General features: G+C 43.0%; 1 protein-coding gene across 1 annotated transcript in view; it reads right to left on the reverse strand.

The window, feature by feature from the left end:
- The window catches only part of LOC126157176 (leucine-rich repeat-containing protein 15-like), a 994,052-nt gene that overhangs the window by 852,811 nt on the left and 117,417 nt on the right, over nt 1-23,824 (reverse strand). The window contains exon 2 of the mRNA XM_049916358.1: nt 2,771-2,810. The gene's annotated coding sequence lies outside the window, so the exon portion shown is untranslated. The remainder of the gene's footprint in view (nt 1-2,770; nt 2,811-23,824) is intronic.

The raw sequence follows: 23,824 nt of genomic DNA on the forward strand, positions 1-23,824 counted from the left end.
CGAACTAATTTTGAGTATGGGGCATTTTCCGTTGCGCAGTAAACATTCATTTCCTTGAAGGCAGCACAACTGGCTAGATAATATTCTGAATGTATTCTTCTGTCTTCCGCTCTGTAGTCTTCTTCGACATGCTTTTCACCGTTTCCTGTCCACCGCCGACGTACCAAGTGATTTCTCTTTGTAGACGCATCCTGCCATCGTACCCTGTGCTCCCCGACACTGGCCATTGTGAACCATTATGAATCCTCTCACTCTGACGCGTCATTGATCTTTGTATAGAAACTGATGGGAGTTACATAGAGTGCAAGATAAGTTTTCTTATTAGAAGCTGACTTCGTGACTCTCTCCTAACTGCTGCGCTCTGATGGAAAAACGTGAAACATTACAGTTTTTTTTATTCCTTCCTGTGTGGTTCCCAAGTTCTGAGATATACTAAAGGTCTGGTGGATAACGTTGAAACTTTATGGGGCTATTCACAGATGTAGTTAATGAGTAGTACTGCCCACAAATTGTAGAGAAATACAACCTGCTCAGGATCGATCAACTGCTGATTTAGTCATTTACTAAAGAAGCCAATCGTTAGTTATTTAGGATGAGTACAAGTGAAAGTACAACATAAAACTGTAGAAAATTAAGGATAACAGAAAGAGATTTATTTGAAAAATCTTAGGGAAATGTAATCCACTTACCAATGTGGTAACCCAGATAAGCCTCTCCGATTGACTAATGAGTACTGTTTGTTATTGTGGTTCACAGTTAAGGATGGAATGATAGATCAGACAGATAAGATCCAAAAATATCGTTCATTTACAGTGTGTTGTGCGTCACGGTTAAGTTTAATGATGAAATTCCCAAGGGCAAATGTTCCGCGAAGGCTTAAGAACATATTACGTCATCCGACACACATCCCGCACGTCAAGTACGAAAGTTCTGATGGTTTCCGTGCAAAGTTAGTGGGCTAATGGCAGATGATGCAAAGGCGCCATGCTAGAAAACTGTAGCTCAGAATCGATTCTAAGTGCATGGGTTGGCACCATTCTTATACGGAGAATTTTTTTTTTTTGCGCAAACGTCAGTGTCGCTTGTGATGTATAGGTATTCCGTGTGCAACGTGTGATCAGTAAAAACCAGATAATAGTCTTTCTGATTACTGTTTTCTTCACCATAACGCCCAGAATTCGTCATACATCACGCTGGATGACATACGCCTGTAATTTGCTACTTATTGTGAGATTGTTCTATCAGCATTTGTTCTCATCATTAAATATAACTTCGCTTAACTCCTTCCTCCTGTTGCATGCGACGCTACACCATGAGAGGCAACTTGTACAGTGGTGAGGTATGAAAAGGGCTCCACTCTTGCCCGGAGAGGAGCTTCCAGCAAACTGCCGATTCCTCGTGACCCTACTTTAGATTCACGTCGCCACTTCGGCCGTAATTTCTGCAGCGGTCGCCGTTCGATCAGCAGTGGGGGCTCATCTGATGAGGCGGATATGGCGAGAATCTGCAGGCTGCAGCTCAGCAGTCCGGAACTACGAAAACGCGTGTTTCCTTCTACCCTTGAGCTTCAACTTCAACACTCATATACAGGTGACATCTACATCTACACGATTACTCTGCAATTCACGTTTATTTCTTTGATAGGGAGTTCATAGAATCACTTTCGGACTATTTAGCTACCGCTCTACTATCGAATAGTATGTAGGAAAACTGAACACCTAGAGCTTCCCGTGCGAGCTCTGATTTCGCTTATTTTATCGAGACAGTTCAAATGGTTCAAATGGCTCTGAGCACTATGGGACTCAACTGCTGAGGTCATTAGTCCCCTAGAACTTAGAACTAGTTAAACCTAGCTAACCTAAGGACATCACACACATCCATGCCCGAGGCAGGATTCGAACCTGCGACCGTAGCGGTCTCGCGGTTCCAGACTGCAGCGCCAGAACCGCGCGGCCACTTCGGCCGGCTTATCGAGACAGTCATTTCTCCCTTTTTCCGTGCCAGTCAGCAAGATTTTCAGCATCCGTTAGGGAAGGTAGCGATTAGTGCTAATTGAAATTGCATAAAAAGATCTCGCCGCAATGAAAAATAACTATTTTACTGATTACTACATCAACTCTCTTACAATATCTATGACACTCTCTCAGCTATGTCGTGATAACACAAAAAGGACCTGCCCTGCTTTAAGCTTTTCGATTCCTCCGCCATTACTCAAACGGTAACGATCCCTTACCGATCAGATAGATATTCTTCGGAGAGCCCATTTAAAAGCATCGCAGCCCGAAACACGATCCAGGTGAAGCTTATAAAGGGCCACCAGAAGCTTCCGTTTGACAGCCATACTAGGCCCTTGCCTACACGTCGGTGCTTATATTCCCTCAGCGAAGTCGTACTATGTTGCATATGCTCTGCAACAATACCCTCAAACGAAAAATATTTGATCACACATATTTATCAACGTAACTATGTTCGTCTAACCTATTTTCTACAATGTCAACTTATATAGTTTTGACCTAGATGTCGACGGGACGTTAAACGTAACATAACTAGTGCGATAGTCATAAAAACATATTAATCTCTGAGATAGTTAAAAACTTAGTGAATTTGCGCTTTCACGCTCAATACCTTGTTCCTGCACTGTCTGCTAATAGCAGAGTAAGTCGTATGATGTTAGGTTAGTTCATAACCAATTCATCAATTATACATAATAAGTAAAATGTTTCCAGGACAGCAACTTCAGTGTCTTGCGTTAGAAATGAAAAGCACTCACCGCTGCAGTTGAGCTACCGGAGTCTGCGACCGATTTCCACCTGAAAACATAGGAAAAAGTATTAGGATCAAAGTATTAGGATTCCAAGCAGACAAATAAAGTTAAATTATTTCAAATGTAATTAATATGCCCATAAACTTTGTTTGTCATGATAGTACAAATAAAAGAGACGATCGGTATCGATTTTTCGAGCAGTCGCCATCAAATCATTAAAATATCGATACAATGAGCAATTCGTCACATACAGTGCAAACACATACTAAGTTACTTAAAACTACTGTGTGTAATTAGTTGCGTAGTTTATGAAACCTGTTTTCGTAAGTAAAAGTACTGAACTGGTGAAATTATCACATGAATTCTTCATATTCCACTTTCTAACATAGTTTTCCGCTCACTCTAAGTTAAAAAATAGTCTGTCGTTTCCTACATTAAAATTCTAATTTCCCTCAGCATCTTACTACATTCACAGATTTCTCCTGCTTATCACCCGTAGTGTGTCAAATAGCCATTGACGTTCGTAGGACAGGTGAAGTGCCTCAGTTCAACTTGCTGTACAGGAGTCGATTATTTACTAGCATCAGATTCCACTGTCTTCCAAACTTTTATTCAACAACAGCAGAAACATTTCGACGCCTCTGCTAGCAATGTCAAAGTGACCCGCAATAAAACAATTGCACTTGCATCCAACTCGTATTACTCTAACGGAGTCATTGACATGAGGTTTCCGTCAGCCCGTGAGGCAAAAGAAGTAATAAGTGTAATAATAATAATAATAATAATATAAAAGTACTACAAAAACACATCATGACATTGGACCCTGATAACTTGCAGACGATCAGTATTAGGGAACATTGAATAATAAAGTACCATCAGAAGCCTTCACATGCTGCAATCATACCCTTCAATCCACAGGAATCTATCCCGTCTCAGTTTAAAAGCCTGAAAAACTGAAAGGCAGCGAAATGCAGGATAATGGCCAATCACACCTTTAATGTAGGTAAATGTCAGGCGAACAAACAAGTTATTGCAGTGGTACGTGTCATTCCTCATAGAAGATTTGCACGGTATTCCTTGGACGCCAGTGACCTTTAAGGTGAAGTAGTGTAAAAGCATTTCATTAGGAAATGTCTTCCATATTACTGGCTCTGTTCACTATAGGACTTAACATCTTTGGTCATCAGTCCCCTAGAACTTAGAACTACTTACACCTAACTAACCTAAGGGCACCACACAACACACAGTCATCACGAGGCAGAGAAAATCTCTGACCCCGCCGGGAATCGAACCCGGGAATCCGGGCGTGGGAAGCGAGAACGCTACCGCACGACCACGAGCTGCGGACTTCCATATTACTCATCCTTGCGTTAACTATAAGTCGCAGTCGAGGTGCAAAGAGGCTACGTGCACTGGTTTCGTCTGTTAAGGAAGCCACAATCCTTGGTTACAATGCGAAAGACTGTCTAAACGCTGTACTCTGGAGGCAGCAACTGACTGAGCAGAACTGTGTCAGCATGGCTGAGATTTGAGCCAGCGTGCGCATGTGAACGGTCCGAAAGACCACACTTATGTTTTCCGGACCTCAAAGACTATTTGCATTGGGTGGACGCTGCCTGCACTTTTCATGGCTCAAATTCGATGGCTTGTCTCATGTATCATTGTCATGGACATTGCTACACGGCAACTTACAGCAGTGTGCGGTGAGAACGTTGCCTGCAAACATGCTGGGACAAAATATTTGGTCCATATAAAAATTGTCCTTCTCATTCTGTTCTGGCCAGTTGGGATATATTACATGATATCACCATTTGGTGCTACCGAAACAACGCACTAGTCACCAGACGAATCGCGAAATACTTGACAGGGTCAAAGTAAACTAACTACAACATCGTGCCCCAGTGTTACACTGTTGTTAACCTACGTGCTTCACTCAGTAAATCATCCTGTCATGAATATACTTTTGATCTAGAAAATAATATCATGCTGATTAACGTATATAATATGATCTTCTTGAAGAGTAAAAAGAATATTAATACAGTTTACATCAATACGGTCATCTCCTTCCATTGAACGTGGTCTCTTGTTTGTAAATCAATAAATGTAATCGTTAACTCTGTGTGTGTGTGTGTGTGTGTGTGTGTGTGTGTGTGTGTGTGTGTGTGTGTATGTGTATGTACAGGGAAAATAACCTAAAACTTGCATCACAAATATTACGGAAATGGAGAATGAAAGTGCTGTTGATGTGTGGTTTGCACAGAATGGATTGGGAGTCAGGGACTCGTATTGTTAGCCAGTCAACAGATTGTAATAAAACTTAGAACACGTAGTTTCGTGCAAACGTTCACATTTTAAATTCTAAGAACGGCTATTGAAATTACTGGAAGTAGGGTAAACTGAAACGTCAGTGGTTTTTGTTGCATGATTCAAGCGCGAGTCGTGTACAAGATATCGTATTTTGGAAAGTTCCCACACCGACACTTGTACAATATCTGTGGTAGCATATATCAAAAGAACAGGACAAGCGCATACATTAGTTATTTGTATTTGTCCAGTAACGAGACACTTGACCATCACAGTTTCTGTTCAATCAAAATGATTACCGGCAGCGGCAGTACACTTTTCCAATATGGTGTGGAACGACTGTTGCACAATTGCTAACATTTCTGCGGATATGTCCGAGCAGGCTACAGTAGTACGTAGTTGAATATCATCGGGTGTAGTTGGTGTGTTCTAGCGGACAGCGTCTTTCAGTTTTCCCAGCAGAAAAAAAAAAAAAAAGTCTAGAGGCGTTAAATCCGGGGAACGGGCCAGCCAAGGTAAAGGCACTCTGCGTCCAGTCTAAAGATTTGGGAACAATTCGTGAAGGCACTGTGTAGCATTTCGTGTGCTATGGGCTAGACAGCAATCACGTTGGTACCACAGATTGCTCCTAGTCTGCAGAGGAACGTCTTCTAGCATCCGTGGAGGATGGTCTGTTGGGAAGCTGAGAGAACTTGCGTGCGTTCAGTGTTCCGTACTGGCCTGTGAACTAACGTTTCGTTATCCAACACCACACGTTTACACTCCATGGACGGTGACGTTCCACGTGACCAAGTCAGACCAACTGTGCATGCTTCGGCAATTCATCTTGTCATGTCTGGTAAATGTGGCTTCATCACTAAACAAGGTACATCATACATCTGGAGTATCCTGTTTTAATGTCTATGTACAGAAGTTAACACGATTCTTATCACCGTTTCCATGTAGTTCTTCATGGAGAGAGCTGTGCCAGGGATGGAACCTATGTCGCTGAAGAATGCTTAGGACTCTTCCCTGATTCATGCAAATTCCTCGTGTAACTGTGTGGAAGCTAACGTGCGGATCAACTGCGACAGCAGCAAGAACACTAATTTGCCCCTTTCTGTCGTCACTTGTTTCCTTCTGTTACGCTATGTGTTACACTACCACTTTTACTTAACTGGTAGAAGAGGTTGATACATAATTGCCAAGTGGTTAACTTCTATTGGGGCATCTCGATTCATATTCCATACAAGAACGAACAGCATTCTTCCTAAATTCTCCACATATAGTGAACATGTCAGCTTCTCTGCATTAGTAAATCTCATCGTCTGCTCATGACCTACTGTTTGCAGTGTGACATACTAACTGACCAAAAAGTAGAAATGACTCAAGAAACATGCACGCCATCGGTAAACAAACATAACAACATCGTACCTGGCAACTACGCAGGTTGAGCGGCACAAACAAGTGTCGGTGTAGAAACTTTTCAAAATACATCTCGTAAACAAGTTGCTCTAGAACCCTGCAACAAACAGCACTGACGTTGGAACTTACTCCACCCTACTTTTTAGTTTGTTAATGTAAACAGGCATTGTTTCATTTAAATAAGTTTAACTTTGCACAAAAAATACACTTTCTAAGTGTTATTACAATCCGTTTATTTGCTAACGATAAGAGCCCATGAGTACCAATTCATTCGATGAAAATCGCAAATCAATAGCACTTCCCATTTCAGAAATATTTGCAGTGCAGTTTTTAGGTGATTCACCCTGCACACAGGGTGGCCCATTGATCGTGACCGGGCCAAATATCTCACGAAATAAGCGTCCAACGAGAAAACTACAAAGAACGAAACTTGTCTAGCTTGAAGGGGGAAACCAGATGGCGCTATGGTTGGCTCGCTAGATGGCGCTGCCATAGGTCAAACGGATATCAACTGCGTCTTTTTTTAAAATAGGAACCCCCATTTTTATTACATATTCGTGTAGTACGCAAAGAAATATGAATGTTTTAGTTGGGCCACTTTTTTGCTATGTTATAGATGTCGCTGTAATAGTCACAAACATATGGGTCACAATTTTAGACGAACAGTTGGTAACAGGTAGGTTTTTTAAATTAAAATACAGAACGTAAGTATGTTTGAACATTTGATTTCGGTTGTTCCAATGTGATACATGTACCTTTGTGAACTTACCATTTCTGAGAACGCATGCTGTTACAGCGTGATAACCGGTAAATACCACATTAATGCAATAAATGCTCAAAATGATGTCCGTCAACCTCAATGCAGTTGGCAATACGTGTATCGACATTCCTCTCAACAGCGAGTAGTTCGCCTTCCGTAATGTTCGCACATGCATTGACAACGCGCTGACGCATGTTGTCAGGCGTTGTCGGTGGATCACGATAGCAAATGTCCTTCAACTTTCCCCACAGAACGCAATCCGCGGACGTCAGATCCGGTGAACATGCGAGCCATGGTATGGTGCTTCGATGACCAATCCACCTGTCATGAAATATGCTATTGAATACTGCTTCAACCGCACGCGAGCTATGTGCCGGACATCCATCATGTTGGAAGTACATCGCCATTCTGTCAAGCAGTGAAACATCTTGTAGTAACGTCGGCAGAACATTACGCAAGAAATCAGCATACATTGCACCATTTAGATTGCCATCGATAAAATGGGGGCCAATTATTCTTCATCCCATAATGCCGCACCATACATAAAACCGCCACGGTCGCTCATGTTCCACTTGTCACAGCCATCGTGGATTTTCCGTTACCCAATAGTGTATATTATGTTGGTTTACGTTACCGCTGTTGGTGAATGACGCTTCGTCGCTAAGTAGAACGCGCCAAAAAAACCTGTCATCGTCTCGTAATTTTTCTTGTGCCCAGTGGCAGAACTGTACACGACGTTCAAAGTCGTCGCCATGCAATTCCTGGTGCATAGAAATATGGTATGGGTGCGATCAATGTTGATGTAGCATTCTCAACACCGACGTTTTTGAGATTCTCGATCCTCGCGCAATTTGTCTGCTACTGATGTCCGGATTAGCAGCGACAGCATCTAAAACACCTACTTGGGCATCATCATTTGTTGCAGGTCGTGATTGACGTTTCACATGTGGTTGAACACCTCCTGTTTCCTTAAATAACGTAACTATCCGGCGAACGGTCGGGGCTCTTGGATGATGTCGTCCAGGATACCGAGCAGCATACATAGCACACGCCCGTTGGGCACTTTGATACAATAGCCATACATCAACACGACATGGATCTTTTGCGCAATTGGTAAACGGTCCATTTTAACACAGGTAATGTATTACGAAGCAAATACCGCCCGCATTGGCGGAATGTTACGTGATTCCACGTACTTATACGTTTGTGACTATTACATCGCCATCTATCACAAAGCGAAAAAGGTGGTACAACTAAAACATTCATATTTCTTTACGTACTACGCGAATATGTAATAGAAAATGGGGGTCCCTATTAAAAAAAACGCAGTTGATATCCGTTTGACCTATGGCAGCGTTACCTATCGGGCCAACCATAGCGCCATTGGGTTTTCCCTTTCAAGCTAGAGGATTTTCGTTCTTTGTAGTTTTTTTGTTTGATGCTTATTTCGTGAGATATTTGGCCCGGTCACTATCAATGGACCACCCTGTATACAGGGTGCCGCACCCAACTTTGCAATCTCATATATTCCAGAAATCAAACAAAATGTGAAAAATGCAAATGGTCGGTGATGATATGTTAGGATGATATGAAGGCACAAGACTGCACTGTTCTAAACGTCATACTTTCTGTAATAGATAGACTTTAAACAATGCAGATGGTGCCATTGTTTCTATACTAATGCTGTAATGCCGCTATGTGGGTTGCCTGCGCTGTCCGGAGGCGTGTGCAGGCAGCGTTGCTCTGCACATTGTGTCAGAAACAGTGTCGCCGTTTCCCTCCTTCAGAGTCTACACGTTTCAGAAAGTTTGAGGTTTACAACTGTGAAAACAAGCCTGTCGTCAGCAGCTGTACCTCTAGTCACCCTTTCCGTAGGAAAACATACATGTGCCATAAGAAAGAGTAATTTGAAATGACTTTATTTACATTTAAGGACTGTGCATCCTTACCGACTGAGTGAGCCCCTGACATAGGCGCATCCATAGCCGACTGCATTTTCACATTTAGTTTCGTCACGGAAGTATATGAGGTCGCAGAGTTAAGTGAGACACCCTGTATATCTACTAGCCGGTTATCCAGCGTTGCCCGGGAATGTCTTTATTCCAATTCTCTTATTCTCCCTCCTGCTTCCCCTCCGCCACGCTCTCTGTCCATCTCCTTCACTGCCCTCTTTCTGTCCATTTTTCAAATATATGTGAGTCGATTACTAATGAACCAAACTGCTGAGGTCATCGGTCCCTAGACTTACACAATACTTAAACTAACTTATGCTAAGAACAATACACACACCCATGTCCGTGGAAGGACTCGAATTTCCGGCGGGAACGGCCGCGCATACCCACACTGTCTGCCGCTTCCCCCTATGACATCCCCTTCCGCCTCTGTAATTGCATCACATCTTGCACCTATGTTTCCTTCTCCCCACAAAATGTCCACCTGCCTCCCTCTGTCCATCTCCTCCTACCTTTCTTTCAGTCTATCTTTTCCTCCTCCTCTTCCCTTTATTTTTTCATTTCTCCCTCCCCTCATTCTGTCATTCTCCTCCTCCTCCCATATATGTGTTCATCTTCTTCCTCTCTAGCCACCTCTTCCTCCCCAGGTTCTCTCATCCCTACCGCAATAGGAGGTTAACCTTTTGTAAGTGGGCTGTATTGTTAACGCCACGTAGCGCACTGTATGAAAATCACTGGCTGTGCTGTGTGCAGTCTGTGGCAGGGTGGCATTGTTGGAATAGTCGCTATTGTAGTGTTGGGCAGTTGGCTGTTAACAGCGCATAGCTTTGCGCAGTTGGAGGTGAGCCACCAGCAGTGGTGGATGTGGGGAGAGAAATGGCGGAGTTTCGAGAGCGGATGATCTGGACGTGTGCCTATCAGGGACAGTAAATTTGTAAGACTGGATGCAATGAACTGCTATATATATTATGACTTTTGAACACTTAAGGTAAATCCATTGTTTGTTCTCTATCAAAATCTTTCATTTTCTAACTATGCCTATCAGTAGTTAGTGCCTTCAGTAGTTTGAATCTTTTATTTAGCTGGCAGTAGTGGCGCTGGCTGTATTGCAGTAGTTCAAGTAACGAAGATTTTTGTGAGGTAAGTGATTTGTGAAAGTTGTAGGTTAATGTTAGTCAGGGCCATTCTTTTGTAGGAATTTTTGAAAGTCAGATTGCGTTGCGCTATAAATATTGTTTGTCAGTTAAGTGTTAATCAGAATAAGTAAAGAGAGTAATATCTGAGTACGTTCAGTTCTGCTTATCTGTTTGAAAATCAAATAATGTAAAAGGTTTATTAGCACAGTAATTCATTAATTTTTCTAAGGGGACGTTTCATTCTTTGTAACCCCACATAATTTGTTTCCAGATAGTAAGTAATATGTGACTAGGTGTGGATGAAATTGATCCAGGGGTCAATTAAATTTTTTCTGGGTTGTGACCGCATTGTCGGCATGTGAAACTACAGACGTTTCTCTCACTGTTGCAAGTGACCTCCTTCAGGTTGTTTTTGTTTACTGATGTTTTCATTTACAGCAGAACAAGAAAACTTTGTTTCCTATATACCTGCAGACGTGGCTCTTATATATGAGGTTGTATAAGAGGTATATAAGAAAGAAAGTTTTCTTGTTCAGCTGTTTCGAATATTGACAGTGTGGTCACAAATCCAGAAAATTTTTATTGACTATGACAATGGCCACGGAAGCCTGCTTTTATAATCCAGGGGGTTTAGGACAAGGGTTTTTTTCTTTTTAATCCACAGCTTTGCCCACTTACGTACATGCCATATATATTTAACATACTTCGCTTAATGCTTTACGCATCACCTGTACCTCCAGCTAATTTCGCCCTGCAGTGTCGTTTTCACGCAACTCAATGTCTATCACTTCGTATTTCTTGACTGACGTGTCGTACAATGATAAAATTTTGGAGATACACATATCGGCATATGTGGATGCTAATTTGTGAAATCTCTTGCGAATAGAGGTAATAGCAAAGAAGTAAGAAATTTAAAAGTCATGCATTATGCGACAGTTTTTCATGCATCTCAGCGTTTATGATATCACATCTCCTGAACTACGTGTCGTATTGTGATATAATTTTGCAGGTACATCTAGTGTTATATGTGAATACTTTATTGAAAGTGTGCAACGAATAAAATTAGTAGCAAAGATGTAATAAAGTAAAATATAATGCACTAGTTTTACTGCAGGATCAGCGAAAATGTAGTAAGCGAGAAACCGTTATTTTTTTATCAATTTGTGGGGGTTACCACTGACAAAAGTTTTCTAAAGATATGGGATTACGTGTAAAGTTTGTTGCAAGTCACTGAGCGCTCTCATTCACCAATATTTGATGAATAAATTCTGAGTATTAGCACGTCTCGCACTACACTTCATTTTCACCAGCACCGCCACCCCTTTGATAGGTACGTGGTTCCTACACCAACAAAGATCCTTACCATACAGTAAGTGACATGTGTATCAAGTTTGGTAGAAATCGGCCAACTCATTTAGGAGTCGATGTGGAACATACATACTTAAAGGCATACACTGAAGTCGCTCTAACTGAGGAAGCGAAATCCTATCAATGATTGAGGACAATGTGACTTCACATGATCCGCTTTGTGAACAACCAGTCCTCAGCTATGTAATTTCCGGAGATGCTCGCGTAGGTCGAGTGAAACGCGTCAAAATAAAGAAAAAGTCACTTGCGATTTGTGAGTACTTTGCAATTTTTAAAAAAAATTGCTCTGAGCACTATGGGACTCAACTGCTGTGGTCATAAGTCCCCTAGAACTTAGAACTACTTAAACCTATCTAACCTAAGGACATCACACACATCCATGCCCGAGGCAGGTTCGAACCTGCGACCGTAGCGGTCGTGCGGTTCCAGACTGTAGCGCCTTTAACCACTCGCCCACTCCGGCCGGCTTGCAATTTTAATTTATGCATTATTACGTCCTTTCTGGGCTGTACCCATGTGATCACTTATTGTTTACATCGATATTTGATGGGAGGAGACATTCAGCCATTGGCTCAATCGTTACTCAAACAAATTACCATCGGCAGGAATATTTTTATTTGTTTGGATGTATTTTACAGCAAGTGTGAGGTTGGTCTATGTTTCTGTGAACTTGTAGAATTCCTGCAAATCTTGAATATGCTCTGAGTGACAATTGTGATTCATATTTATGGAAAACAGGTATTAGACATCACAATGTTGTGTCTCACAGCCTCACTGTAAGTGTTCTATCTATATCAGAGAATACAATATTCCTTCAGGTCGTACTACACTCCTGGAAATGGAAAAAAGAACACATTGACACCGGTGTGTCAGACCCACCATACTTGCTCCGGACACTGCGAGAGGGCTGTACAAGCAATGATCACACGCACGGCACAGCGGACACACCAGGAACCGCGGTGTTGGCCGTCGAATGGCGCTAGCTGCGCAGCATTTGTGCACCGCCGCCGTCAGTGTCAGCCAGTTTGCCGTGGCATACGGAGCTCCATCGCAGTCTTTAACACTGGTAGCATGCCGCGACAGCGTGGACGTGAACCGTACGTGCAGTTGACGGACTTTGAGCGAGGGCGTATAGTGGGCATGCGGGAGGCCGGGTGGACGTACCGCCGAATTGCTCAACACGTGGGGCGTGAGGTCTCCACAGTACATCGATGTTGTCGCCAGCGGTCGGTGGAAGGTGCACGTGCCCGTCGACCTGGGACCGGACCGCAGCGACGCACGGATGCACGCCAAGACCGTAGGATCCTACGCAGTGCCGTAGGGGACCGCACCGCCACTTCCCAGCAAATTAGGGACACTGTTGCTCCTGGGGTATCGGCGAGGACCATTCGCAACCGTCTCCATGAAGCTGGGCTACGGTCCCGCACACCGTTAGGCCGTCTTCCGCTCACGCCCCAACATCGTGCAGCCCGCCTCCAGTGGTGTCGCGACAGGCGTGAATGGAGGGACGAATGGAGACGTGTCGTCTTCAGCGATGAGAGTCGCTTCTGCCTTGGTGCCAATGATGGTCGTATGCGTGTTTGGCGCCGTGCAGGTGAGCGCCACAATCAGGACTGCATACGACCGAGGCACACAGGGCCAACACCCGGCATCATGGTGTGGGGAGCGATCTCCTACACTGGCCGTACACCACTGGTGATCGTCGAGGGGACACTGAATAGTGCACGGTACATCCAAACCGTCATCGAACCCATCGTTCTACCATTCCTAGACCGGCAAGGGAACTTGCTGTTCCAACAGGACAATGCACGTCCGCATGTATCCCGTGCCACCCAACGTGCTCTAGAAGGTGTAAGTCAACTACCCTGGCCAGCAAGATCTCCGGATCTGTCCCCCATTGAGCATGTTTGGGACTGGATGAAGCGTCGTCTCACGCGGTCTGCACGTCCAGCACGAACGCTGGTCCAACTGAGGCGCCAGGTGGAAATGGCATGGCAAGCCGTTCCACAGGACTACATCCAGCATCTCTACGATCGTCTCCATGGGAGAATAGCAGCCTGCATTGCTGCGAAAGGTGGATATACACTGTACTAGTGCCGACATTGTGCATGCTCTGTTGCCTGTGTCTATGTGCCTGTGGTTCTGTCAGTGTGATCATGTGAAGTATCTGACCCCAGGAATGTGTCAATAAAGTTTCCCCTTCCTGGGACAATGAATTCACGGTGTTCTTATTTCAATTTCCAGGAGTGTAGTTGGTTTGAGTGTCGTGCAGTCACTTAAATACATGTTCAAGGTACCCTTATTATCACTGCTCTCTGAATGTCCTTCCTCCTTCTGAATGTATCATCAGTTCAAGTCAGGACGCATTATTAATCACACATTGGTCAAAATTTTGTATAAAATGGTAATATTTTCAGGGCATTTACACTCAACTCATAGTGTTTCTGTATTCAGTTGAAGTTGGAGGCTGCCAAGTGTGATAATGTGTTATATTCAATGGCGCTCCATTCACTCAACAATTTAAGCTGCAAGACTGTGGTCACCACATAAATATCTTGCTCATAGACAAGATCACTGGAGAACAGGTTGAAGTACTGCTCGACGGAAAGCGAATGGTTTGTCACTAAGCACAAGGGCTATGTCACTCACGTACCAGTAGCAATTTGATACTTCTGTCATTCCAGATTCGGAAAGCTTTGCACGTGCCATCAGTGAATCCCGCAGTAAAGAGCATCGTCTATGAACAGGGGTGCTCAACCGTTCATTGTTCAAGCGTTGAGATAGCGTTCTCGACGTCGAACAATGAACGGCTATACTACCACGTGGATCTCGTTTGTTGCTATCATACACTGAAGCGCCAAAGGAACTGGTATAAACACGAATATTCAAATACAGAGATAAGTAAACAAGCAGAATACGGCGCTGCGTTCAGTAACGCCTACATAAGACAACAAGTGTCTGACGCCGTTGTTAGAACCGTTCCTGCTGCTACCATAGCAAGTTATCAAGATTTAAGTGAGTTTGAGTCGGCGTATGAACGATTGGACACAGCACCTCCAAGGTAGCGATGAAAGGTGGTGGGGGTGGGTGGGTTCCTGTACGACCATTTCACAGGTGTACCGTGAATATCAGCAATCCGGTGAAACATCAAATCTCAGACATCACTGCGACCGAAAAAATATCATGCAAGAACGAGACCAACGACGACTGCAAAGAACCGTTCAACGTACAGAAGCGCAAGCGTTCCGCAGATCGCTGCAGATTTCTATGCTGGGCTACCAGGAAGTCTCAGCGTGCGAACAATTCAACGAAACGTCTACGATATGGGCTTTCAGAGGTGAAGGTCCATTCGTACCCATGATGACTGTACGACACAAGTCTTAATGCCCCGCCTTGACCCGTCATGACCGACACTGAACTGCTGATGACTGGAAACATGTTGCCTGGTCGGACGAGCCCCGTTTCAAATTGTATCGAGCGGATGGGCATGTACGGGTATGGAGACAGCCTCATGAATCCGTGGATCCTGCATGTCAGCAGGGGACTCTTCAAGCTGGTGGAGAGCTTGTAATTTTGTGGGGCGCGTGCAGTTGGAGTGATAGGGGATCCTGATACGTCTAGATTCGACTCTGACAAGTGTCACGTATGTAAGCATCCTGTCTGATCGCCTGCATCCATTCATGTCCATTGTGCATTGCGACGGTCTTGGCCAATTCCAGCAGGACGATGCTATAACGCACACGTGTAGAATTTCTACAGAGTGGTTACAGTAGCTCCACGAACACTCTTCAGAGTTTAAACAGTTCCTCTGGGCACCAAATTCCCCAGACACGAACATTATTGGACATATCTGCGATGCCTTGCAACGTGCTATTCGGAAGAGATCTCCATCCCCTCGTACCCTTACGGATTTATTCACAGCCTCGCAGGATTTATTGTGTCAGTTCCCCTATCACTACTTCAGGCATTAGTGGTGTCCATACCAGATCGTCTTGCGGCACTTAAGCATGCTCTCTGGGGCCCTACACTATATTAGGCATGTGCACCGGTTCTTTTCGCTGTTCGGTGTATAAATGTACTGTGATAATATTATGTGCTCCACTAACTGATCGCTGACGAGTATGTTATTCTTCCCCCACTGGTTCCAAGCAGTCGCAGAAGCACTGCGTGTACGATCCGATGATGAACATGGTGAAACCATTTTGCACTGTTTTAACTAGCGGTATATTGTCGTTTCGTTTCACGCTTTCCCTTCGTTTTGTGTCTTTATATTGCCTGAACCACGTGTCCCCCTGGCCGACGCTGATGTAGGCACATTTCCAGAATCACGAGTTAGTTATTATTAGTACACAGTTTTACACATCCTCAGAATTTGGTGGCGTGGGGTCGATTTCTTATGTGGATTGAAATTTTCAAGAACTTCTGTCTATCAACAGCATTATTATAGATACAGATCTTTTTAGGCCTGACATTTAAAGGATACTTCGTAAAACTGCCACGTGGGATGAGGGGACGACTTCTGATTGCTTTTCCAGCTCCAGAGGATTCTAAAAAGGTTCTATAAGAGGTAGTATGAATAGCATCTAAGACGGGATCGAAGAGCTCCCTTTTTAAGAACTTCCATCTCAGTTGAGCACCAGCTGAAAAACGTTTCCCTAATTAGAAGCAGTCTTTTTTGTCGTAAGCTATGGATTACCGTTGTCGCACGCCTCATTAAATTCGTCTGCGAGACACGGTATGGTTATTCTTTGAGTCTACTCAATTAGTGACTCATTACTGTGTCGGCGGTTAAAAGCAGTTATTTCCCCAAATGTGAAGAGCAAATCCGTTTGGGCTGATTTCTTATATAGCCTTCCATATCAGATATCGACTGAAATATTGGGCTTCGTATATTTGTTACATTATCTCATTAACATTCATTCTAGAGTGGTATGATATTTAGGAAGAGGCGTTGGACAGTTCTGCTGTTACGTGAAACAGAGCGATGATAATAGACGACTATACGTATAACAAATTAAACGTCGGTACACTACCTGACAGACCTTATAATTAGAGTGTTTCTCTTGCCCTTACATACGAATGAAGGAATCGCTTCTTCATTAAAAACATATTGTGGGACTCTGAATTTCTCAACAAGCAAAAAGAGTTCCGTAATTAAACGATACATCACCGACTGAAACCGTACAAATAAACAACCAATTTTTTTGTAGTTGAGTATGGAGAGTTTCAGTTGTAACGAAGAAAACTGGGATAAAGTTGCGAGCAAAAATAGCGTTGAAAGACAACTATAATTAATTTAGACTGCAATAATGGCATAAGGACTCATTATTTCTTCCTGAAGAAACAAACTTTTTGGTCCCATATTTCGATAATACGTAATTGTTTCATGAAAATCAGATTAGAAGTACGCCTTTCATCTGTTGTATGAACATGAACTCGTGCAGCAGGCGCAGAATGCACGATAATTTATGTAAACCCTGTTTAATTATCGACATACCGATGTGCCACGTACGGCTGTTCCTGTAATGACGTATTAACACTTGATACGATGTACTGTATATGTATTGTCATGTATTTGCACAGAATCCGATGACAGAAAATTAGTTTTGCCGGAACTTGTAATCTAAAATAAAATTATAGGTCGCGCTCTTTGCGGTTGAAGTTTTTTCTTCTATATTTCATATTACTGTAGTTCACCTCCATACTTGACTGGTGTCAAGCATACATAACTTACACGATATTGTAGTGTCCGTGTTTTTCAGAATTACGAAATAGCGTTCTTTCAAGGAATAGGCACTGCAGTGACTATAGTCATTATGTAATACATAAAATGTATTCGCAGTTGCGAATGTGGACAACTGTGAGCTGTATAGTAGAATGACGATAGTCAAAATTTCTGCTGGACGAGGACTCGAACCCGGTTCTTCCGCTTATCGCGAGCTCGCATCATTCCATTATACAGCAGATGGTGGTCCATATTTGCAACTGCGAATACATTTCATGTATATATACCATATGTCGAGCTTGAATTTCAGCTTTCCAGAGCAGTGCGACAACACTTGAGCGCAAGATTTCACCAACAGGCATCAACAGCCAGCTCAGCAGCGGGAGACAAGGCTACGGCCGCAGAATTTCATACACATTGGGCTCGCATTTGAGAGAATGATGGTTCAAATCCGCGTCCGGTCATCCTAATACAGATCCCTCGTGAATCCCCAAAGTCAGTCCAAGCAAATCAAGATGGTTCTTCTGAACGGGCACGTCCGTTTTCCTTTCCGTCCTTGCAGCAGTCTGAGTTCGAGCTCCGTCTCTACTGACCACATGCCGATGGAATGTTAAACACTAATCTTCCTGCCCTTCATCCTTCCTTCCACAGGTCATGTGTTTCTTTCCAAGGTAACAGTATTCCTTCACTCAGCCGAATGCGTAATGCCTAATTTTGATGCTGTGTCGCTAAATTTCATATATGCTGTTTGGTAATAGTTTCATTCATTGATGTAAACTCAATCCAATTTCTGTGCTCAGTAGCCCCTCATTCCGTTCTGCAGGTCCCGCAGTTATTCCTCACTTTCACGGATGACAGCAAAATCATCAGGAAATTTTGTAACTGACATCCGTGAAAGGACTGCTATCATTAGGGAATGTGAGCTGGAATTACAGGACCTGCTGAACGGATTGAATGCGCTACTGAACACGGAATTGGTATTGAGTTTACATCAAAAAATGAAAATATTAAGACACAGGAGGAATGAATTCAACAACATAGCATCAAAATTAGGCATTAAGTATTGGACTACGTCAAAGAATTGTGCTACCTCGGAAACAAACGCATGGCTGACGAACCAAGGACGTCACAAGATAGCTCGGACAAACGGAGCATCCCTCTTCAAATTACGTCTGATCCTATCCCACAGGATGTCATTTCAGGAATAAATCTATTAGAATGTATGTCATGTACGGCTTAAAGTCACTATTTAACAAAGATCAAAGAAAGGTGAGAAATGTAGTAAGATATGCCGCTATTTTGTCCAGTATTGATGACATGTGATCGCGGGACATCTTATTAGAAATACCAGGTGATAAAAAAGTCAGTATAAGTTTGAAAACTGAATAAATCACGGAATAATGTAGATAGAGAGGTACAAATTGACACACATGCTTGGAATGACATGGTGTTTTATTAGAACCAAAAAAATACAAACGTTCAAAAAATGTCCGACACATGGCGCTTCATCTGATCAGAATAGCAATAATTAAAGTAAGATAAAGCAAAGATGACTTTCTTTAGAGGAAATACTCAATATGTCCACCATCATTCCTCAAGAATAGCTGTAGTCGAGGAATAATGTTGTGAACAGCACTGTAAAGCATGTCCGGAGTTATGGTGAGGCATTGGCGTCGGATGTTGTCTTTCAGCATCCCTAGAGATGTCGGTCGATCACGATACACTTGCGACTACAGGTAACCCCAAAGCCAATAATCGCACGGACTGAGTTCTGGGGACCTGGGAGGCCAAGCATGACGAAAGTGGCGGCTGAGCACACGATCATCACCAAACGAAGCTCGCAAGAGATCTTTCACGCGTCTAGCAATACTTTTTCCTTTTTTTTCTTCTAGTAAAACCACATGTCGTTCCAACATGTGTGCCAATTTTTATCTCTCTATCTACATTATTCAATGGTTTATTAAGTTTTCAAATTTATATTGACTTTTTAATAACCCGGTATATCAGTGAGTTTCGCGTATGAATTTCTGTACATGTACTAACGGAATTAAGTATTATTAGACAAGTTAAAGAAAGGTATGTGTTGTTTTTAGTGCCTTTCACAAGAGCCTTCTACGCGTTAAGTTTTAATCCTTTAAGTGAAAGCAGAAATTGCTATTTTTTCGTCTAATCGGCCCAGCATGAAAACAGACAAAAATAATTAATGATACAGAAATTTTACACCTGAAATGATTTGGAAAACATTTAAACGCAAAAACAAGATGTCAAGGCACGCGTGTTTTGGGTGATAAACAGAACCTTCAGCCGGCCGCTGGTGGCCGAGTGGTTCTAGGCGTTTCAGTCTGGAACCGCGCGACCGCTACGTTCGCAGGTTCGAATCCTGCCTCGGGCATGGATGTGTGTGATGTCCTTAGGTTAGTGAGGTTTAAGTAGTTCTAAGTTCTAGGGGACTGATGACCTGAGATGTTAAGTCCCATAATGCTAAGAGCCATTTTTTTAGAATCTTCAAAAACACATGATATCTGAAGAAATGAACAAGTATGTGTTATTTCGGGATATTTATTGATAACATCAGAAACGAATGCACCTTTTTTTTATTTTTAGAAACAACAGCTCCATGACGTTTGGATTATACAAGCTATAGTAGTTCGTATCAAGACAGTTCTAAATATATTCAGACGTTTTCTACACATATCGACCAAATGAGACAGAGCTACTGATCTCATCTAGTTCCGTTTTCTCCAGGAACACCCCCTCTATTGGATTAGACACTGTAAATTACGCACTTGCCCCAGATGTAACTTGGCTAGCTTACGGTCTGACTCAGTGAATTTGACGTTGGCGCTCTTTTGTGCAGATGGAACGAGGGGAAGACGTTATTGGGAGCAGGCTTTGTCCAACAGCGGCCGCCGAGGCTGTTGCAAGCAGGCTACAGTCACACACTTCCCGGAGCCCCTTGAGGCCTAGCAGCAGGTGTATTACACGCAGGAGGGTCGACGTACGCAGTACGCGTGTGAGCTGGTTGGCGCACGACAGTTCCCGTCTCGGTGTTCGCAGCAGCGATCGCTCTGCTCGCATTCAGCAATCTGGGGGTTTAATGGCGCCAGTAATTAGTCGCGGCACGTCCCGTAGATAGCCGTAATTGGCCCGCTAATGGTCACGTAGCTGGCGCCAGTGTGGAACGGACCTCCATTCTGCCGTTGGACACTTGCTCGTGCTTCGGTAATCTCGCTCACGCGCCTCTCCTTAGTTCAGCATCTTCTGAAAGCGGCTACTGGCGCACGAATAGTGGTACAGAGCCGTGAATAGGGGCTTAACACCGTGGCTGCATTTCAGACGCTAATCAGACCATTTCGATCCAGCGGCTGACGAATTATTCTTACAAGAACGTGGAAATGTTACGTACCACTCTCTGAAATTGTGAAGTCGAAATTCGTCCTCGTATGGTTAAGAAGAGGTAATGAAAATAATTACATAAATTGCATATTCCTACAAAGCAGCAAGTTAACAGCAGATTTTTATTTGAGACGGGATAAACTTACTAACAATCTTATTGATAATTCCACTTTAGCCATCGTTATCTTTCCTGTTACATAAACACATATAGGAAACAGAAAAATATACAATACTTGAAAAAAGCTATTTGCGCAGCCAATGACAGGTTCTGAAGCCAGTAAAAGTCTAAAGCAAAGTTGCAACCATTTTTCATAAAGGCTGGCATTTTTTAGTAAAGCAGATGATGAAAATCAACTAGTAACAAGTAAAAATTTATCAAAATCTGGTGAGAATCTGGTCAGAATCTAGATTTATATCTTAACGTTGTGGGGAAGTAACTAACAGCCACATCCTTCCGCTTGTTACATGTAGTACTTCGATACAGTCGTAAACAAAAGTAGAGAACAGTCAGCAATTCTGTAGAAATGAAGTGTGAGGCTTTCATTATAAGTGTTTGGTGGCGTAATCACAGAGACATAACGAGTACATAACCCACCGAGGTTGCATGGTGGTTTATATAGTGTAGGAGTATCCTAGAAAACCATGACTCGAATGTCCCTCCGGCTATCAAAATTAATGTGGTTGTTTCCTTTGTAAGGGACACTAATGTCATCAACTCAACTCTTGTTCTACTTGAGCATGAGCGTTGTCCCTAATGACCCTGTTGTCGACAGGACATTAAATCCTGTTATTCCTTCTACTTCTTGTACATTGCAATTTCAGAAGGTGTCTTAAGAATACATAGCTCGGTAGGTGACATCACGGGATATTGTCCTCAGAAACTGATCAATACGTCCATTGCATTGCTATACATAGAGAGCGAATGAAACGACTTTTTATTAGATTGTCTTCCACGATTAGGCAAGACCTCTTAGTCAGTGCTTGGATGTAAGACGATCACTAGTCCCTTATCTGTCTACTTCTATGTTACGTCAAAAAGACACAAGGGAATGGTTCAAGAAAACGACGGTACCTACCCATTTCGGTGGAATACATATTAATAGCCAAAATATTGTGACCACTATCTCCTGCGACTATGAGTGGCACCTGTCCGCTTGATGGCGATAAGGGAAGTACATAAGAAAAGCAGAGATGAATGAGGATTCTTTCTACTGGCAACAAGGGCTTCGAATGGGGAAGTCCCAGATTACTTTGGTCCGGCGCCTCGGAACGAGCATCTCGGAAATAGCGAAGCTGGTCTGTTGTTCGCGTGCTCCTGTCGTGAACATCTATGGAAAATGGTTCAATGACGGTGAAACCACGAGGAGGCTACAAGAAATTGGACGTCCACGCCTCATTACAGAACGATTCCTACAGCAGACAGAGTACAATGCGGTGGTGGCACGTTTCGGAACTTATAGATCGGCGCTCATTGTTGAACGTGTGTTTTACCACAGACTGCCCTTTCTCCTGTTAAGGGTATTCCATAGGCTTGTTTCGGGACATATTCTATTTAGTATATCTTCGTTTTCTACTTTATTTCTATCCCACTACATTTCAAATACTTCCATTGCCTTCTTTTGAGTCTCTACGGTCCATATTGCACTTCCGTGCAGTGCTTATTCTTTCAGAACTTTTCAGTATCTGACACAAGTAGCACTCCTTCAATGATGAAATCTTCCTATGCCTGTCTCAATATAACTATCATCCATGCTTCAGGTGTGCTGTTTAATCTTACATCACGCAAAGTAAAATTCTTTAAATTCCACTGCCTCATCGATCTCAGTTTTAGTGTCATGCAGGCAGTAATCTCCTTTCTGTTACTACTCGTCATCGCTGTCTGTGCTTTGTTCATCCTTAAGCTGTATTTTAAGTATTTTGTCTATTAGTTTCGGTAGGTCTTCTAAGTCTCCCTTGAAACCTGCAAATACGCTATGTCGCATCCGAAACAGAGCAATGGTATCTTTACACCGTGCACATTTTTCCTCAGCAGCCATTGTTTTTCACTTCCCCCACTGCTTCTTCGTCCTAATAATTGAAACAAAGTGGTGACACGCTGCAATTCTGCCCTCCACACTTCTTAATAAGAGTTTCTGTTTCTTGAACTTACACTTTTATATCCCAACTTGGGAGTGGAAAATAAGCACACGCAGCTCATTGCTGTGCTTCCCCTTCATTGTGTTCTGTATCTAGACCTGACCTGACGGGGGAGAGGGTCAGTCACGAAACAAATAGAAAATAAAAGAGGCTAAACATTTCGCTTTATACGCATCTCATCGTGAAATTTCTCGCAGATTTTCAAGATGCTTCTCTAGTATCAAAGAATCCATAGTGAAAAAGAAGCCATATCAAAACTTCCGAAGATGTTAACGGCATTAAGTTTAAATTGGCTGTATATCTTAAAAAGATCAGTCGAGTTTTGTACATAGTTCAAGAGTTTACTAATTTCTATACTCACAATATCCTTCAGACACAATGTCGCTGACGTTGTTGTACAGTACACCGTCCTTGTGAATCTGGAAAGTCCTCAGTATCTTCGTATTACAGATCATTGCAAATGAAATTTCTCGGTGTATTCATTCGCCAGGCAAGACTTCCTGTGTGCTGTCAGTGACTTTTATTGGAATTCCCAAACGTTATAGGGCAACTGGTCTCCTAAGCTTGACTGAAAACATAAATCGTCTTCTCGGTAATACTTTAAAAATTTTGTTGGAGAGAGTCAGAGTTTTAGACTAAACTATCAAATTAGAAAGATACGACAGGAAAACAGATATAAGAATTTTCGAAGTTGTGGATGCATCGGCAGCAATCCTAAGCGAGCTTAAGACAAAACACCCGAAATGCCACGGCGATGGGTAGTTGGAGAGGGTCACACCGACAAGGGAGACCAGTCACTTCTATTGGCGTCAGTCGGATTGTGAGCTTCATGGTGACGGTTCCACCTGGTGTGAAAGTACTGTGCAAGTCTGCTGCAAC

The sequence above is a fragment of the Schistocerca cancellata genome, chromosome 2 (assembly GCF_023864275.1).
Source record: "Schistocerca cancellata isolate TAMUIC-IGC-003103 chromosome 2, iqSchCanc2.1, whole genome shotgun sequence".
In the NCBI taxonomy this organism is placed as follows: domain Eukaryota; kingdom Metazoa; phylum Arthropoda; class Insecta; order Orthoptera; family Acrididae; genus Schistocerca; species Schistocerca cancellata.